We start from the raw sequence: 20713 nt of genomic DNA on the forward strand, positions 1-20713 counted from the left end.
CCATGGGGACAGTTTCATCCAACAAAGCCACACAAGTCATAAATTCAATGGACAAATGTTTTTTTTAGCAATGTTTTTACTAATAGAGATTCCAAACAAGGATTTGAGTGAGATTCCAAAGGCAACAACTCACTCATGTGTCACTATGAGATATAGTAGTAGATCACACATTAAAGTTCAGACTTTGACTGTTTTTGGTGTGTGAGCCTGCAGAGTGGAGGCCAGACAAGATTAGAAGCTCATTGTTGTAAACCAACAATCCTTTGAGCTCAGGTAATATACTTTAGATTTGTATGTGCTCTGGCACAAACCAAATGAAACTTCCTTCTCAATTCTACCATAAGACTTTTTAATTTTAATTTCATAAGCTGTTAAATGTTTTCTTAATTGATAGAGCATGACAAGCTTGGAATTGATCAGAGTATCTTTAGGTCTAGATTCTTCAATCAGTCTTTTGTCTACTTCCTTATGCATTTGTGTATTATAGCTGATTTGTCCTTTGGGAAAGATCTGATTAACACAATGTAGCCCTGTGACTGTTTCCTTACTGTTGGAGGGGAGGGGAAAAGAGAGGAGGGTGGAGAGAATATGTATATCACACTTTGCATTTCCCAAGCATTTGTTTATAATCAAAATGTAACCTATAGTCTAGAAAGCTTTGGCCTTGATGCAGTGGTCTGATGCTTAGATGTGGTCATGGATATAGAAGATAGGATATGAAAGCTATCTGCTGGGGTTTTGTGCCCAGGGCATTCCAGTTAGCATAGCATTACTTGTGAGATATTTACAAGGGAACTAGAAACAGGAAAGCTGGTTGAAGAAATAAGACCCTATGACTATAAAGAGGAAAGAAGGGCAGTCAGGGGTAGAATGCCCTATTGATGACAGTACAGTACAGGGGGGAAAGTGGTTGGAGATAAGCCTTCTGGGGAGGAGGGAATCAGATTCCAGTCCAAAACTTCAAAGCAATATAGCTAACTTTAAGCACAGAAAGCAGAGACAGATAGATAGAGAGGCGAGAAAGAGACAACAGTGAGAGACATAGGGAGACAGGCAGAAAATAACAGAAACAAAGAGAAGGAGACAGACAAAGACACAGAAAAAGAGAAAATACTCTCCCAGATGAAGTACCCACAAGACCTCTAGGAAAACGGTAAGAAACTTGCCAGTTGGAGGAGACATACTTGAAAGCAAAGGAGCCATTAATTTCCTTAGGTGAGTAATCTCCATAGTACAAAAGGGAATGCTTCAGACATAGTCCATCAGACTGATTCTCACCCTTCCATCTACAGTCAGACTTTATCAATCACATCATATGTGCTAGATAGTGTACGAAGCACCAAATATACGCAGACAAAAATGACAGTGAAGGAAATGATGTTGTACCAGGGGAGAGACAACATCTACTGGTAGGTACTTCTTTGTTATGTGATTGACATGCCTAGAAATGGAAGATAAAAAACATTTGTGTAAGAAAACAGATAAAATCCGTTTGAGAAGAACTACAGTTTGTCTTTCTTCTGGCATTTTTTATTTGAAAAATACTAGAAAAAGGATAAACTATTCTGAGGACATGTGGCAAAACTGTTGCTCAGATAAAATGTATGGAGAAAACATATTTGAAGTCAAATCACCCATTGAGTTAAAGATAGTTATAATGCAGTAAGGTCTCAGTCCATTTATCTATAGCTGTGTTAAAGTTTTAAAGAATGTAGATGATAAAGGATAGGTACTAGGGTTGTGATTTCATTGGTACAAAGAACTGCCAGGTAAGAAAACTAGCAATACCTGTCAATAATTCCTCTGAAACTTAGAGAGTTGACTAAGGCAAAAAGTGACTTGAACAAGATCACACAGTCAAAAGGTATCCAAGGGAGAACCTGGATCCAGGTCCTCCAAGCTTTGAGCCAATCTCTCTTAGCCATCATGTCACACTTACTTTGGTAAGCCACATCTTACTTTGGTGACAAAGAAAATCAAAACATACAACCAGAATACAACAAAGTCAAAGATCCTGCATCAAAATCCTCCAAGAAAAATATGAGTTGGTCACAGGCCATGAGGGAACTCAAAAAGGATTTTGAAAATCAAGTAAGAGAAGTAGAGGAAAAAAATGGGAAGAGAAATGAGAGCAATGCAAGAAAATCATGAAAAAAGAAATTGAAGTAACATAATACTGTGTTTACAGCAAAAGAGGAGAGAAATGATAACTTCAAAAATCAATATTGGAAACAAATGGAAGAAAATATAAACCTAATTCTCATAAATTTTAAAAGTGAATGGATTAAACAATAAAAAAAAAACAAGAAGAGTGAAAGAATGGAGAAGAAAATAAAACCCTACTATCTGCTGTTTAGAAAAAATTTTTAAAAAACAGACATATACAAAAAAAGTGAGAGGATGGGGAAAAATTACTGTGCATTAAGCATATTTTAAAAGTCAAGGGTTGCAATCATGCTATATGACAAAATAAAAACAAAAATTCCAAAACTAAAAAAGGATAAACAAGGAAGCATCATTACATTATGCTGAAAGGAATCGCAATCAACTTCAGTAATTAACTTATATGTTCCAAATACCTTAGCATCCAAATTCATAAAGGAAATATTAACTGAGTTATAAGAAGATGTAGACAGTATTACAAGAGTGTTATTTTGTTACTTACACAAAAGAGACTTCAACATCCCTCTCTCTGTTTCAGATACATCTAATAAGAAAGATAAATAAAGGGGAAAATATCAAGCTGAAAAAATTACTGGAGAAATTAGAGCTAAAAGACTCATAACTATGCCAAGTCAATATAATAAAAATGGCAATGCTCCCAAAGTAAATTTACATTTTTAATTGAGATAGGGGGCATCTTTTTTGTGTTTCTTTTTAACCCTACAACTTAGGACAATGCCTAACTCTTAGTAAGGAAATGTGTCACAAGTGCTTGTTTGACTGGTCAAATGCCAGAATTTGAACTTGACCAATGTCTTCCTGAATCTGACTTCTCTTTATCCACTATGTCAAACCACCTTTGATCATCCTGGCAATTATGACTATTTTATTTGAGCCAGAATAGTATCAATTCATCCAAAATGTTAAGTAGACCTTGAACAATGGTCATTTCCTATGCTGAGGACAAGAAGATGATCTTTGGCCTTTTGGTGCATTGAGTTGCTTGAATTTTCTTCCCACATCCTATGAATACATACAGCTGCCGATGAAATGTGGAATTCTCTTCAAGAAAACTATAAGAGTACTGACTAATGGAAAGTTCATAAGTTAAGGAATAAATTTTTCAAAATTGACACTCACAATTGCTATGCCACAGTTGAAGAGAAACATACATAAATTATAGCACCATTCTCATGACTATCAATGTCTGTATTATGGCAGGGACCAAGTGGCTCATTCCATCTCCCTTCTCTTCCTGGAAAAATGGAAGTTTTTCTTCTTGGATTAGGACATTGTTAATAGGTGAACTTTCAGTCCCTTCTCAACGTCTTGCTCAATGTCAACCTTCTAGAATGAAAAGAGGCTTTGTTGAGTTCTGGGGACACTGGAGGAGAGTCATTTACAAGAAAATATAAAAAGAACCAAAATGTGCAGTCTGATGAAGCAATGATGATTAAAGGGAGTGGAAAAAAAGGGAAAGATGTTCAGTCTGAGATTTATAATTTAATATTTGAATAAAGGTATAGTACACCTGAAGTATTCTCTCTTAGCTTCAACATGCTATTTAAGAATTAATTTCAGTTTCATTCTCAACTTGACCATGATGGAATATTTCTGACTTGTATTCAGCTTTATTCTCCACTAAAAGTCAAGAAATCTCTTTCCCTCAAAGAGGGAATTAAAATAGTTGGTTCAGTTTCTCTCATCATATAGCCAAAAGCAACAAGAAATAAATTTCAGGAAACACTTTATTATCTTACCTTGACATTCTCATGATGACTTTAATAAAACAGAGAAAAGTAATATGGTTTATGCACAAATAATGATTGCAGAGAATGAAAAAAATATAGAAATTCTATGGAAAATTTGACAAGCTACTATAAAATGCCAACATGTACATTGATCATTGCAGACAGTAATGTAAAAATGAGTACTGAAAGTGAAAGTAAAAAATGTGTTAGAAAATATTGATCATAGGGATCAAAAGATTTAGGATCAAAGCTGGAAGGGGCCTTAGAGATCATCAAGTGCAAAGCCCTAATTTTACAGATGAGGAGTCCAAATTCCAAGGATTTTCATCCCATCTCAACAAAGGCAGAGATGGAATTTGAACCAAGGTCCTCTAATAACAAATCTTTCACCTTTCCCACTGAACCAAAGTATAGATTCCTCAGAAATCTAATTCCTGGGTGACTCAATGGACAGAGTACCAGAACTAGAGTCAGAAAAACTCATCTTCATGAATTCAAATCCAGGCTCAAACACTTACTAGCTGTATGATCCTAGGCAAATCATTTAACCCAGTTTGCCTCAGTTTCCTCATTTGTAAAATAAAATGGAAATGGAAAACTACTCCAGTTTCTTTGCCAAGAAAATCCCAACTGGGGTCATGAAGAATTGGACACAACAGAACTGAGACATCATGAGTATTTTCTTCAAGAAGAAAACCAGAAGGCAGTAGATGCAGTGGTTTTTATTTGGCTTGGTTTCATTGAGGTTTGAGATTTCACTGGTATGGGGGATTTCCAGTAAGGAAATTCCCTCCACCAGTTCAGATTAGCAATTATTTTTCAGTTTACAGTCTTAGAGAGTTGCCTGACACTTAGAGGTTTGTAATTTGCCCAGATTCATACAACCCATATATATAAGTATTAATTAATTACATTAAATATATACAATTCATTATATCTTAACAGACAGGAAGTTATTTGCCACTGGTAACAGTCATTTCAGAACAATGATTTGTGTGCAGTCAGAGGTTGACCCTTTGGAGTGAAAATCAAAGCAAATGCAAAACTAGACTAAAAGAAATAAAAATAAGAAAAACACTGGCTATTGTTAGAGAGGCTCCAATTTGATCTGTTTAAATAAGTATTTAAGGCTTTGGAAAGAGAATTGGGCAGAAGTGAATGTATTTATTCTATGGGCATTTCTTTTTTTTCTTTTTTTTTTTTTTTAGTCTTTTTGGAGGGGGGAAGGCAGGGCAATTGGGGTTAAGTGACTTGTCCAAGGTCACACAGCTAGTAAGTATTAAGTGTCAGAGGCTGAATTTGAACTCAGGTTCTCCTGACTCTAGGTCTGGTGTCTTTTCACTGTACCACCTAGCTGCCCCACTATGGGCACTTCTTAAAGAAATTTAAGATATGCAAAACAGTTGCCACAATGAGGAGAATCCCAAGAGCCCAGAAACTGCTTTTCACAGTAGGCTCAATCTCCTTGCCAAACAGAGGGAGAAAAGTGGTAACCAGGAATAACCCTGATTTTCAAGCCATTACATGTGAAAAAAAAATAACAGAAGATAGCAAAATAATATAAAGTAGATAAGGAGAATATGAGCCTGAAGGAGCTTGACTTGAAATCCAACTAAACCAAGTAATACTGAGAGCAGTTGCTGCTGATGCCTAAAAAAAGACCCCAGATGAAAATGGACAAATCTTACCAAAATTTTTGAAGTCATATTTTCACTGGGGATAATAATGGAACCTCCCCATTTGGACTTTGTCAATTAAGCACCCAATTTATAGTATGCCATGGGATATTAGTATTGAAAACTATTTGTCATTCAGTTGTGTCTTATTCTTTGTGACCCCATTTGGAATTTTCTTGGCAGAGATACTGGAGTGGTTTGCCATCTCCTTCTCCAACTCATTTTACAGATGAGGAAACTGAGGCAAACAGGGTTGAGTGACTTGCTCAGGGTCACATAGCTACTAAGTATCTGAGAACAGATTTTAATTCAGGAAGAAGAGTCTTCCTGACTTCAGGCCTGACACTTTATCCACTGTGCCACCTACTTGCTCCTATTGAAAACTAGAATATATTTTAAATATCACTTATTTCAACCCCCTCATTTTTCAGGTGAGAAAACCAAGCCCCAAAGCAGAAGACTGAGCTAATCAGTCACACATGTAATAAGTAGCAGGACTGAGAGATGACCAAAAGTTTTAGAATTCCAAATACCTCACCATGTTTGTTTGTTTGTTACCCAGTGTTCTCTGTGGAAGTGCTAATGGTCAAAATCCCACAAAAGAATTCCATGCTGGATATGACATAATTTGTATAAGTTTTAATTGATGTCTCTTTTTAATATCTCCATAATTTCCCCCAATACTCCTCTATTTGACCCTCCCAGAGAGCTATAACTTACCCCCCCAATAGTAATTTTTAAAGATGAAAGAAGAGTAAAAATCAGCATAACAGATCAATATTACACACACACATATGGTCTGAAGATACGTTCAATGTGCAATACTTGAGGACCTCTCACCACCAGAAATAAATTTGAAGAGGCATCTAGTGTATAAGCTCAAATCCGGACTCAGACACTGAAGCATAAATCTGGGGCAAGCTTGTGACTCTGGGCAAGTAATCTGTGAGTATAAAATAGCACCTACCTTGCAAGATCAAATGAAATAATATTTATAAAAGCATTAAACACAGTGTCTGGCACATAGTAGGAACTTAATAAATGCTTATTCCCTTCCCTTCTCATTTCTGCAGAGGGGTAGACTCATATCTTTTCTTTCTAACCATATTTGTTCTTTATAATTTGACAACATTCGCTTTTGGTTGTGTGTATATGATTATTCTTTCCATTTATATTATTGCAAAAATTATATTTATTGCTTCTTGTCTCTGCATGCTTCAATCTCCTTCAGTTCATGTAGATTTTTCCATGCTTCTCTGTATTCATCATTTTAATCATTTCTTATATTATACAGTAATACTCCATTACATTTACTATAATTTGTTAAGTCATTGCCAGATTGATCCCCATCTGCTTTGTTTCCAATTATTGTCTATTACAAAAAGTGCTACTATAAATATCTTGAAATATGTGGGAACTTTCTTCTTATCAATGACCTCCTTGGTGTATAAGCTAAGAAAAGAATCTCTAGGTCAAAGGTACAGACATTTTTATCATTTTATTTGCATAATTCCAAATTGCTTTCCAAAAGAGTTGCACCATTTCACATCTCCACCAACAATACACTAGTGTACTTATCTTCTGACAACCCTTCCAACATTGCCTGTGGCCATATTTTCTCATTTTTGCCAATTTGCAGGTTTTCAAGTGAAAACTCAGGGTTGTTTTGATTTGAATTTCTCTTACTATTAGTGATTTGGAGTGCTTTTTTTCAGTTGGCTGTTAATAGTTGCCATTCTTTTTTTGAGAACTAATTTTTAATATCCTTTGACCACTTATCTATTGGGGAACAGCTTTTGGAGGAGAGAAAGATCAGAGAGAGAGAGAAACAGAGATGGAGAGATATGAATATAGATAGATAATATGGATAGACATCTGTTAATTATATATATATATATATATATATATATATCTTAGATACCAAAATAAAGAAATTTAACTAAAATATTTTTCTATTGTCTTTCTTTCTTATCCTAAGTTCATTAAACTTGGTTGTCTAGAAGGTTTTTTATGTATGGTTTTACATAACCAAAGTTATCTATTTTGTCTTTTGTAATTGCCCCTGTCTCTTGTTTGGTTAAGAATGCATCTGCTATTCATAGCTGTGAGAGGTATACGCTCTGCTTCTCTTCTAAATTTTTTTATAGTAAATAACTTCCTCAAAACCCAACTCATTGTCTATGTCATCAGGAGAAATGGGACAATGAAAAAATAAAGGAATGTCAGTCAGGTTGATTTTTACCAGAGCAGTTTTTGTGTCCTTTCTGGCAGGAACACTGAAATCCTGGCCAACTGAGCTATACAATAATATTAGTTAAGTTAGGGTATAAGCCAATGTGATGAAACTTCCTCACAGTCACTAAGAAATATATGAGGTGGCATAGGGTTATAAGCTATCAACTCTACATCAGGAACAAATTAGAAAGATCAATACTCTACTTGTTGGAAAGTTTGTGAAAAGAGGGTGCTGACCACTAAAGTGAGCAAAATACCAGTGCTCATGAAATGAATGGAAGACATAAATACTTTCAATACTATAACATAATAAAATGGAAACTAGGTCTCATCAGTTATAAGGAAGGGCTTTTTGTCAACAGTGTGCCTTTAGTTCCAAAACCATACAGTAAAATACATTACAAATCAATGAGGAATAATCATAAAAAGTAATTTCCTAAAAAATTCAATAAAAAATAACATCCCTGAGCCTAGATTATATTACATAAAATGGGAAGTGAAATTCAGCAACCGTTAAAATATGAAAAGGAAAAAGTTGAGGACTTTGAGGTTAGTAAAAAATCTGTACTTAACACAAAGCCCATAAATTATACATAATAATGAAATAGATATGATAAAACAGCACAAATATCTCAAAATATTTTGAAGAGGTGGATATACATAGATTGGTATTATTAAAAAAAAAACCTTTTTGCTTTTAAAAGAATAAATCCAACTAGAGAACTAATTATACCAAAAGACAGTAATTTTAAAAAGTTATTGAAGAGGTTCAGTATAAAATGATGACGTTTAGGCTAGGGGTGCTCGAGAACCCAAAATACCAGCACGCCAAGTCCTGCTGAATAAATTAGACTCCAGTCTTCTCCCAGTCAAAGAAAAGCAAAGTTTATGAAAAGTTCCCTTGTATTGGATACAGAACAAGTCTGTGCAAGAAATTCTATGGCACTCTCACAGCACATGGAGACAAGAAGGGGTCTTATATTACAGGAAGGTGGTGGGAGGAATCTGGGTGGTCTAAAGGAGGAGGAGGAGGGTCTTCAGGAGGAGCCAGCTGAGGTCAGACTCCAGTAATGAGTTTGGGGAGGGTCTTCAGGGGGGAGTTAATGAGGTCAGGTAAGGTTGATTTGGGTGTAGACATGTTGATAGGCTCAAGGGTGGGAAGTAGTTGGACAGTGGAGGGTCAAGCTAGTAACAAAGGTTTAGGCAGAACCACAATGAAAGGCTTAAGGCCTCATGCAAATGCCTCACCAAATGGGAAGATTCAATCAGAGTTCAACGGGGTTCCCAGAGCCTGCACCTCATAAATTATTATCTTGGAGGATGGAGCCAAGATGGCAGAACAGAAACAGTAACTTTTCTAAGCTCTTCCACAAATCCCATTTACCAGGTGCAGGCTCTGGGAACTGCCCTTGAACTCTGATTAAATCATCCCATTAGATGAAGTATTTGGATGAGGCCATAAGCCATACTTGTGGCTGGGCCCAGACCTCTGTTACTAGCCCAGCCCTCCATTGTCCAACTACTTCCCACCCTTGAGCCTATCAAAATATCAATCCACCCTTGAACTGGCCTAGCCCACCATTGTCTATAGTCTCCAGGTAGCCTCCAGCAACTTCCCACCCTTAATCACTCATTTACCTCATTAACTCCTTCTGAAGATCCTCCCCAAACTCCTCCTCTAGACTACCCCTAGATTCCTCCCACAACCCTTCTGTATATAAAACCCCAGCTCGCACCATGTGGTGTGAGAGAGCCATAGAATGACCTAGCACAGACTTACTGTGTCTAATACAACTGAACTTTTAATAAACATTATTTTTCTTTGTCTGAGAAAACTTGAGTTGAATTCATCCAGCAGGACCTGGCATGTTAGTATTTTGGGGTCTCCAGAGCACCCCTACTCTTAACCTCTTCAATGTAACTAAACTTTAAAAAGTGAATCTGAATGGATTTTAGAATGACAGAATCCATTGGGAGATGGAGCATGGCAGATTCCCAGTCCAGGAAAGTGCCCACGTAAGTCTTGGCAGGGGGAGTGCAGCATGGACCTCTCAGCGTGGACCTGAGAGCAGACTACAGCAGAGCGAGAAGGAGCCCCAGCCAGTGGACTCACCCACCCCAAGGGCAATTCGCAGCCATCTCACCACAGGACTGAAGATCAGTTGGAGCTGGGTAAGAGGAAGCACAGAGCCAACAGCAGTGACTACAGCTTCTCCTGGGGCTATCAGCCCACAGCCTGGAAGATTAAAAATCACCTATCAGAATTTCCAGAAGCCAAGATGGCAAAGTAAACCCTAGCTGCTCCAATTCCCCATCTCTGACCCAGAAAACTCAAAGATAAATGTCCCACCCAGAATAAAATTCTGAAATACTGGAAATAGCCTCAGGCTTAGGAGTCACTGCGAAAGGGTATAACTGAGGCAGTAAGGAGTCTGAAGTGAAGGGCAGAAGGGGTCCCAACAAGCCCCACCTCAGCTGCCCAGCAGGAGCTCCCAAAGCCCAGAATGGTGGAGCCAGCAAGCACTAATAAAACAAGCCCAAGTAGGCCTTAGAACCACCAGGGGAATCTGCAGACACAAGCTCTGCTGGTTTCCAGTTGCTGAGCCTGCCTGAGCTGTAGTCCAGGGGCATAGAGGCAGAAATATGAAGCAGCCAGACCATGCCTCCCTCACAGGTTACTCTGTGAGCCTCAGGGTAACTCAGGGGAAACACTAAGAATCCTGGCCTTGGCCTCAGTCTAGACACCTAGAGACACACAAAGTCAACAACCAGGCCCTTAGTTCCCACCCTAGAAATCAGGAAATAGGAAATCACAATACGAAAGAAGGAAGCTAAGAAGGGAAAAGCAAGAAAATCCATCTGAGCTGATTATATCATTCAAGAACAACCAAATACAGAGGACAATATGGACTCTATACTCACACCTGAGACCACAGAAGGAAATATAAACTGGTCTCAAGCCCAAAAAAGCATTCTTGAAGGAGCTCAAGAAAGATTTTAAAAGCCAAATTTGAGAGGTAAAAGATAAATTTAAATCTGCAGTGAGAAAAAGGGGAAAAAAAATCTCACTGAAGAAAACAAATCCTTAAAAAGTAAAGTTTGTGAACTGGGACAGGAGGTTCAAAATCTAACTGGAGAAAATACCTCCCTAAAAAAGAAGCTTCAAAAACTGAGGAAAATAATTCACTAAAAATTAGAATCAGTCAAATCAAAGCTAAGGACTCTATGATGCATCAAGAGTCAGTCAAGCAAAACATGAAGATTGAAAAATTAGAAGAAAGTGTAAAATAACTCACTGGAAAAATGACTGACCTGGAGAACATATCCAGCAGAGATAACTTAATAATTATTGGTCTACTGGAAAGCCACTATGAAAAAAACAGCCTGGACAACAAATCCTCCAAGATATTGTCAAAAAAAAAAAACTCTCCTGAAATCCTAGAATCAGAGGTTAAAATACTTATCGAAAGAATTCACCAGACTCCTCCTGAAAGAGATCCCAAATTGAAAACTCTAAAAAATATAGTAGCCAAATTCCAGAATTATAAGGTCAAGGAGAAAATATTTCAAGCAGCCAAAAAGAAACAATTCAAATATTGTGGAACTACAATCAGCATTACATAGGACCTAGCAGCTTCTACATTAAAAGACTGGAGGGATTGGAATTTAATATTTCATAAGGCAAAAGAGCTAGGACTGCAACCAAGGATCAACTACCTGGCAAAACTGAGCATAATCTTTCAGGCAAGGAGATGGTCATTTAATGAAATAAGGAACTTCCAGATTTTCCTGATGAAAAAGCCAGAGCTCAACAGAAAATATGATCTCGAATTACAAGACTCAAGAAAAACATAAAAAAGTAAATGAGGAAAAAACACACACACATGCACACACACACACACAGTCACATAACTTGGAGTTCAATAAGAGCAAACTGTTTACATCCTATATGAGTAGCTGATACCTGTCAATACTGGAATTTATATGATTATCAAGACCTTTAAAAGAGATTTACATAGATAGAGGGCATGGGTATAAATGAACTAATCTGATGATAAAAAAAAACTTATTAAGGGGTTCAAAGGGACTGTAATGGGAGAAAAGGAAAGGATAAGGCACAAAAAGGTAAATTATGCCACATGAAGAGGCATAAAAATATACTATAGTACAGGGGAAGGAAGGAGGGAGATGAATATCATATGAACTTTATTGTCATTGGTTCTGGTTTAAAGAGGGACCAACATAATCAGTTAAGTTTAAGATTCTAACGTGAAAAAACACAAAAACTCATAATAGAGAGAAAGGAGGGAGGGAGAGGAGCACTGGATGAAATTTTCTCTCATTGGTTTGGGGTCAAAGAGGGAATAACATACTCTGATAAGTATAAAAATCCATTGTGCCCTATAGGCAGTAGGAGGGGTAAGAGGGGAATAAGAAGGGGGGGGGGGGTTAGAAGGAAGGGAAATAGTAGTAAGGGGAAAGGTTAGGTAAAGAGGGGGAGTCACAGGGAGGGAATACTGAGGGAGGCAGTGGTTAAAAGGAAAACTCTTGAGGAGGAGAAGGGAGAAGGAAGAAACAAAAACATAAATAGGGGAGGGAATAGGATGGAGGAAAAGACACAGATAGTAATTATAACTGAATGTGAATAGGATGAACTCTCCCACAAAATAGAGATGGATAGCAGAATGGATTAAAAACAATAATCCTATAATATGCTGTCTATAAGAAACACATTTGAAACAAGGGGATATGCACAGGGTAAAGGTAAAAGGCTAGAGTAGAATACAGTGTGCTTCAGGTAAGTAAAAATGCAGGGGTAGCAATCCTTATCTCAGATAAAGCAAAAGCAAAAATAGATCTAATTAAAAGAGATAAGGAAAGAAACTGTATCCTGCTAAAAGGCACCATTGAGAATGAAGCAATATCATTACTTAACATATATGCACCAAGTAGTATAGCATCCAGATTCCTAGAGAAGGAGTTAAGAGAATTAGAGGAAGAAATGGACAGCAAAACGACACTACTGGGGGACCTCAACCTCCCCCTCTCTGAACTTGATAATCAAAATAAACAAGAAAGAAGTTAAGGAGGTGAATAGAATTTTAGAGAGACTAGATGTGATAGATCTCTGGAGAAAACTGAATGGAGATAAAAAGGAATATACCTTCTTCTCAGTGGTACATAGCACATACACAAAAATCAACCATGTTCTAGGTCATAAAAACCTCACAATTCAGTGCAGAAAGGCAGAAATATGAAATGCATCATTCTTAGATCATGATGCAATAAAAATCATATGTAATAAAGGGCCATGGAAAGATAGACTAAAAACTAATTGGCAACTAAATAATTTACACCTAAAGAATGAGTGGGTCAAACAAGAAATTATAGAAACAATCAGTAACTTCATTCAAGAGAATGACAATAATAAGACCACCAAAACTTGTGGGATGCAGCAAAGGCAGTTCTTAGGGGAAGTTTTATATCCCTGAGTGCATACATGAATAAATTAGAGAAAATGGAGGTCAATGAATTGGGCATGCAATTGAAAATGCTAGAAAAAAACAAATTGAAAATCCCCAATTAAATACTAAATTAGAAATAATGAAAAAAGAGATTAATAATATTGAAATTAAGAAAACTAAGAGCTGGTTTTATGAAAAACCAATAAAATTTTTAGACCCTTAGTAAATAATATTTAAAAAAAGAAAGAAGAAAACCAAATTATGAGTATCAAAAATGAAAAGGGTAGGGCGGCCAGGTAGCACAGCGAGTAGGAGCACCGGCTCCAGTGTTGAGAACACCTGGAGATCGAATCCCGGGCTCAGACACTTAGCACCCACCCAGAAACACCTGGCCGTGTGACCTTGAGCAAGTTACTTAACCCCAATTGCTTAGGGGTGGCCAGGTGGCTCAGCGAGTAAGAGCACCGGCTCCAGTGTCGGGATGACCTGGATCAAATCCGGGCTCAGATACTCAGCACCACACCCAGAAATAATAACTGGCCATGTAACCTTGAGCAAGTTACTTAACCCCAATTGCTTAAAAAAAAATAAAAAGAAAAAAAAAGAAAAAAATGAAAAGGGTGAATCTACCTCCAATGAAGAGGAAATTAAAACAATAATTAGGAATTATTTTGCCAAATTGTATGCACATAAATTTGACAATCTTAGTTAAATGGATGAATATTTACAAAAATATAAACTTCCCAGATTAGCTGAAGAGGAAGTAAATTATTTAAATAACCCCATCTCAGAAAAAGAAATCAAACAAGCTATCAGTGAACTTCCTAGAAAAAAATCTCTAGGGACAGATGGATTTACTAGCAAATTCTACCAAACATTTAAAGAACAATTGATTCCAATACTCTACAAACTATTTGGGAAAATTAGTGAGTCTTACCAAATTATTTTTATGACACAAATATGGTACTGATACCTAAATCACGAAGAGATAAAACAGAGAAAGAAAATTATAGACCCATTTCCCTCATGAATATAGATGCAAAAATTTTAAATAAAATATTAGAAAAAAGACTACAGCAACTTATCATAAGAATAATGCACTTTGATAAGGTAGGATTTATTCCAGGAATGCAAGGATGGTTTAATATTAGGAAAACTCGGTATAATTGATCATATCATCAATAAACCTCGCAGAAACCACATGATTATCTCAGATGCAGAAAAGGCTTTCAACAAAATGCAACATCCATTCCTATTAAAAACTCTAGAAAGTATAGGAATCAAAGGAGCCTCCCTTAAAATAATATGTAGCATCTATTTAAAGTCATCAGCAAGTATTATATGTAATAGCGATAAGCTGGAACATTTCCAATAAGATCAAGGGTGAAACAAGGATGTCCACTATCACCCCTCTCATTCAATATGGTACTAGAAATGATAGCAGTAGCAATTAGAGAAGAAAAAGAAATCAAAGGAATCAAATTAGGCAAAGAAGAGACTAAGCTATCATTCTTTGCAGATGATATGATGATATACTTAGAGAATCCTAGAGAATCAAGTCAAAAACTACTTGAGACAATAAATAAATTTGGCAAAGTTGCAGAATATAAAATAAACCCACATAAATCCTTGGCATTCATATATATTTCTTTTTTTTTAAAGCAATTGGGGTTAAGTAACTTGCTCAAGGTTACACAGCCAGTTATTTCTGGGTATGGTGCTAAGTATCAGAGCCCAGATTCGATCCCAGGTCACCTGTGCTCTTACTCGCTGTACTACCTGGCCACCTGTAATAGGAATGTAAATTTGAAGATCTTCCCTGCCCCTAGGCTAAAGTGGGAGGCTTGTTTTTCAGTAGATACTTTTTGATTGGCCAGTGGGTCAATAAGGTTGTTACATTTTCTGAGCCAGGAGAAGGCTATATAAGCCCTGATGTGAGGCTTTGTTTTGGGGGCTCACTTTGAGAAGTGTTCTGTAATTTGATCATATGAGACTCTGGGAAGCCATTGGTTGTTGAGAGCGCCGCCCCCCTCCACCCCACTTTGAAAAACCCAGTTGTTGATTTGGTATGGATTTAATGGTTGGACAGTTTGGAAATCTGTCTACTTGATCTGTTTCTCTGTCTTGATAATTCTGTCTGTATATTCTGAAGTTCGGGGTGCTGACCTTTTTCCCCTGAACTAGGTAAATGATACATATGTTTGACTGATTAAAGTAAGCTTGTTAACCCATTTTGAGTTGCTTTCCTTTATCAAAGCAGATTCAAGAACCTGTGGTGGCAGCAACCCTGAGGATGCTTGGGGTGCTTGCTGCTACAGGCTGCAGGTTCCCACCCCTGGTCTATACTATGACAAATAATTTTGATTACATTAAATTGAAAAGTCTCTGTACAAACAAAGCCAATGTAACCAAGATTAAGAGGGAAATGGAAAATTGGGAAAGAATTTTTAGAACCAATGTCTCTGATGAAGGCCTCATTTCTAAAATATACAGAGAATTGAGTCGAATCTATAAGAATACAAGTCATTCCCCAATTGATAAATGGTCAAAGGATATGAACAGGCAGTTTTCAGAGGAAGAAATTAAAGATATCTATAAGCATGGGGAAAAAATGCTCTAAATAACTATTGATTAGAGAAATGCAAATGAAAACAACTCAAGTTACCACATCTCACCTGTCAGATTGGCTAAGGTGAAAAAACAGGAAAATGACAAATGTTGGAGAGGATGTGGAAAAACTGGAACACTAATGCATTGCTGGTGGAGATGTGAACTGATCCAACCATAGTAGCGAGCAAACTGGAACTATGCCCAAAGAGCTATAAATAATTTCATACCTTTTGACCCAACAATACCACTTCTAGGGTTATATCCCAAAGAGATCATAGAAGTGGGAGGTAGACCCATATGTACAAAGATATTTATAGCAGCTTTTTTTGTGGTGGCAAAGAATTGGATATTAAGGGGATGCCCATCAATTGGGGAATGGCTAAATAAGTTGTGGTATATGAATGTAATGGAATACTACCATGCTATAAGAAATGAGGAGCAGATGGGCTTCATATTTACCTGGAGAGGCTTATACAAACTGATGCTGAGTGAGAAGAGCAGAACCAGGAGAAATTTGTACACAATTACAGACACAACATATGTGTGACAACCAACTTTAATAGACTGGATTCTTCTCAGCAATGCAGGGTTAAAAGACAACTCCAAAAGACTCATGATGGAGAGAGATGTCTACATTCAGAGAAAGAACTAGAAAGAAGAGTTTAACTGCAGATTAAAGCAAACTACCTGCTCTCTTTCTTTTCTTGTTTGTTTTTTTTTCCTCTTTCCCATTGTTCATTCCATCTGTTACAATCCTTCTTTACTAATGTTTAATGTGAAACTATTTGCAGATTCTATATTTGATTACATGCCACCATGGGGGGCAAGGGGGCAGGAGAGGGAGGGTGAGAAAATTTGAAACTCAAGGGATTGTGGAACTGAATCTTGTAAACTAAAAGTAAACAAACAAATTAATAAAGACCAAAAAAAATTCTTTTTAACAGTGAACTTTAATGCAGGCTCTCTTCATTTTTTTTTTAAGCAATCGGGGTTAAGTAACTTGCTCAAGGTTACAAGGCTAGTTATTTCTGGGTGTGGTGTTGAGTATCTGAGCCTGGATTTGATTCAGGTTATCCCGACACTGGAGCCGGTGCTCTTACTCGCTGAGCCACCTGGCCGCCCCATGCAGGCTCTCTTCTAACACAGCAGGAAATGGGGGTGACATTGCAACCAAAGAATCCTGTGAAACTTTATACATTGTGTTAATATGGTAAAAAAAAAAAAAAAAGCTAGTGAAAATATTTTAGGTTAAACGTTTTAAACAAGTACTAATTCAAATAGGAATTGCAATTCTGCTTGAGTCAGCTTTGGACTTTGCAATTATGCTGCATAAGACAAGTAGCAAGAGAGTAGTGTCAGTCTCTTCCTCTGCTAAACAAAGCCCTTTAAAGTTATGGAGCTGGAAGCTCTTTGTCTCCAAAAAGTTACTTTTTTCTTTCTAAGAGATTTTATTTTAAGGGTGTGGCCTATGTTCAAATCAGTGTGGGTGTAAGTGCTAAAAAGAGGATCAAAATGAGGTTTATTAAAACACCTGTTTTATGCCAGAAAGAACCTTATGATGATGCCTTTCTAAACATACGACAAAAATTTGTTCTTCACATTTAAGAACTAAGATTCAGTTTTTCTTATCACCTCACTTCATAATCTTCCTCAAAAGTTCCTCAAAATAATATGGTTACATAACAGTACAACATGGACTAAAATAAATTCAAATTACTGATAGTACATATTAGTCATAAGAACAGTTATGTAAATATCAGTACTTTTAATGCTACACACATCAAATCATAATAAAAATAAAAAGACAATTATAAACAAAAAAGTTATTATCTATATAATAACCAACCTGAACAAATGCATTATTTCACTTCATTTGACAGAAAGCATAAAAATATTTCAGGACCTTCACAGAGTTGGCAGCTTTTAGCACAATAAAAACCATAAGAAGAAGAATGAAGAGATTAAAAATGTCCCAAAGTATAAGTGTTAAGTACCACCATGGCAAAAGCAATTCAAAAGGACTACTAAAGATCTGTGGAAAGGGACAGGAAAATTGTATCACTTTATGGAGGATACATGCCAAAGAAAACTGGAATGCCAAATTGCCCACTTAGAGGTAATGAAGAGAAACATGTGGAAAGGAATCAAGAAAATGAAGATATATGAGAAATTCCAGATTCCCTTAAGCCACAATTGAAAGTGAAAGTCAAAAGGTGAAAGATTTATGGTTCAAAGAGGGTCAAAAAAACAAAATGAATGACTGAACAGCAATCAAAAATTTTACTGCAGAGGCTTAAGGAGTAAGGAAATTAAAGGCAGGAGAGAACTACCAAATAAGAAGGATGTGGAAAATTTCTCATCATCTATATAGATGGGGAAAAAGCCCAAGGTAACAAAAACGCAAGCGTCATCTAATGAGAAACAGGAAATTTGTGTATCACTAATGTTACGAATGACAGAAAAGTTACCTCAAAGGAAGTGACTAGCACATGTTATTTCTCTGCAAAAACCAGAAGTCAGTACAGATATGTAGGGTTCATAATTATTGACTAAAATGATCTACAATGCTACATGTATTACTAACAAAATCCTCTATTAGCTTCCTCTCAGATGCAACCTAGATCTTACTTTTTCTTATATATCTAGTCATCTATTATACATGCTTACTAGGATATAACATATATATTACTAAAAGATCATCGACCCTTCCAAAAATTGGTCAATAAGTTATTGATGTACTTTATACAATGCATTCATAGTTTATATCACTGAAAATAATTGGCAAACACAAGAAAACAATATATTAGCTGAGGAAGGAAAAGAGTATGCCAAGTAGTACTAAGGATGTAAAAACTAATTTATTATGAATTCAGCAACTATTAAACCAGCTGCCAAAAATAAATAAATAAAGCTGTGGGCGTTTATATTGTATTTGCTGATTACTGCAAATCCTTTGATTCAGTTCATCACTCATTGCTTATTATTGAATTGTAGATATCTCAAATAGACCCAAATCTCATGAAAATGTTGGAGTACGCTAGAAGGAACTGGTCACTTTCAGCCTGGAGAAGTCAAGACTCCAAACGGGACATCATGGCTGTACTCAAGTATTTGAAAGGCTGTACTATGGAGGAGAGATTAGCGTTGTTCTTTTAGACTCCAAAAGACAGAATCAGAATTCAGGGATAGAAATTGCAAAAAGGAAAATTTAAGCTTAATGTCAGGAGACATTTCCTAACAATTAGAGCTATCAAGGTAGTGACATGGACTGCCTCAAATGGTGATGGGATCCCCTTTCCCCATTGTAGGGGATTCTGTCAGAGACGGGATCACCTCTTGTTAGATATGTTTCAGTTATAGATTTATTTTGTGTAAGGGTTCAATAGATGGTGACTGAGGTCCCTTCCAATTCTCAAGTTCTCTAGTTTTAATGTCACATAAGTTAGTGTCTATATTTCTCTCCTTACAACATGTCAGTGACACAATGATGTCAAAATAAGAGATATAAAATATTCTCTTGTTCAGAGAGATACAGAACCCTATCGTTCTACACAGCCTTATCCATTATATCTCTCCTAAATAGAGCAAAGTATGACTTCCAAATTAAAGAGGGAGTCAACACAAAATACCTTATTAATCATTTAATAAACACGTATGACAAGCTACATAGCTCCACCAAAAACATATTAAACAACTCTTTCATCTCATGGAATCCTTCTCTAATGATATCATAATGTCATTTGGATTTGTTAAGTGCAAAATTCTTAACCTGTGCCAAAGAAAGATAGCTTTCAAACTGAAGCTTTCAAGCTTGAATCCAGAAGTTATATTAAATCACTGGATTAAAGCAATACATATAAATACATTGGTTTTCTCTGTGCAAGTCAAAAGATAGCAAAGAAAAGGCTTTGAACAAATATGTTTAAAAAAAAAGTTCTGATATCCTACAATAAAATTTAATGAGAAGGAAAAAAATTAATGGATTAACATCTACACAATACTCATCTTAATATACGTTTTTATAACTGTAAAATAGGCCATAAGAGAGCTTAAAAAATAGTAACATAAATTCATACAATAGTAGCAAAACACAGGGTTCATCACTCTAAGGAAGCTGTAGAAAAATTTACATTTCCATACTAGCAAGGAGGAAAAAGATTAATATATCTGACAGCATTTTTAGGGCACAGGTTAAACAGATCAAAAACTTACAGAAATACTTTTGGAAGAAACAGACCTTACTTCATCAAGCTATAATAGTAAAGGAAGACAACAGGTACGTGCCATTTTATTTGTTGAATATAATCAAAAGTGGTTTATCTCCAGATGGAAACAATATATTCAATGACATCTAAGAATGGAAACAGAAGACTCTTCATGAGTGATATCCACTTAAAATTGGCCAACAACACGTCAACAATGAAATGTCGAACAAATGACTACATCAAGGAGATTTTTTTGTGGAAATGTAAGGGGTTATGATAACAATTGAGGACCAGATTATGGAAACCACAATTTACAGAAGTTATCATTTTATCCTGAAGGCACCTGGAATTAATAATCAATATAATTATGTGAAGAAATGGTAAAAAAAAAAAAAACCAAAAACTGTGCAACACATCATTGCAGGCTATAAACACTTAGCACCTATCAAATACCTATCAAAACATAACTTGGTGGTTAGAATTATAATTCAGAAGGCTGCTGTCCTTTATTGACTAACAGATGACAAGTCTTCATACTACAAATATGGGCCTAGGAGTATCATGGATAACTCCAGCAAGAAACTGTACTAGAACTAGACTATTACCAT

The sequence above is a fragment of the Petaurus breviceps genome, unplaced genomic scaffold (assembly GCF_028583685.1).
Source record: "Petaurus breviceps papuanus isolate PSGF00001 unplaced genomic scaffold, PetGlider_PUasm1.0 90808, whole genome shotgun sequence".
Classification (NCBI taxonomy): Eukaryota; Metazoa; Chordata; class Mammalia; order Diprotodontia; family Petauridae; genus Petaurus; species Petaurus breviceps.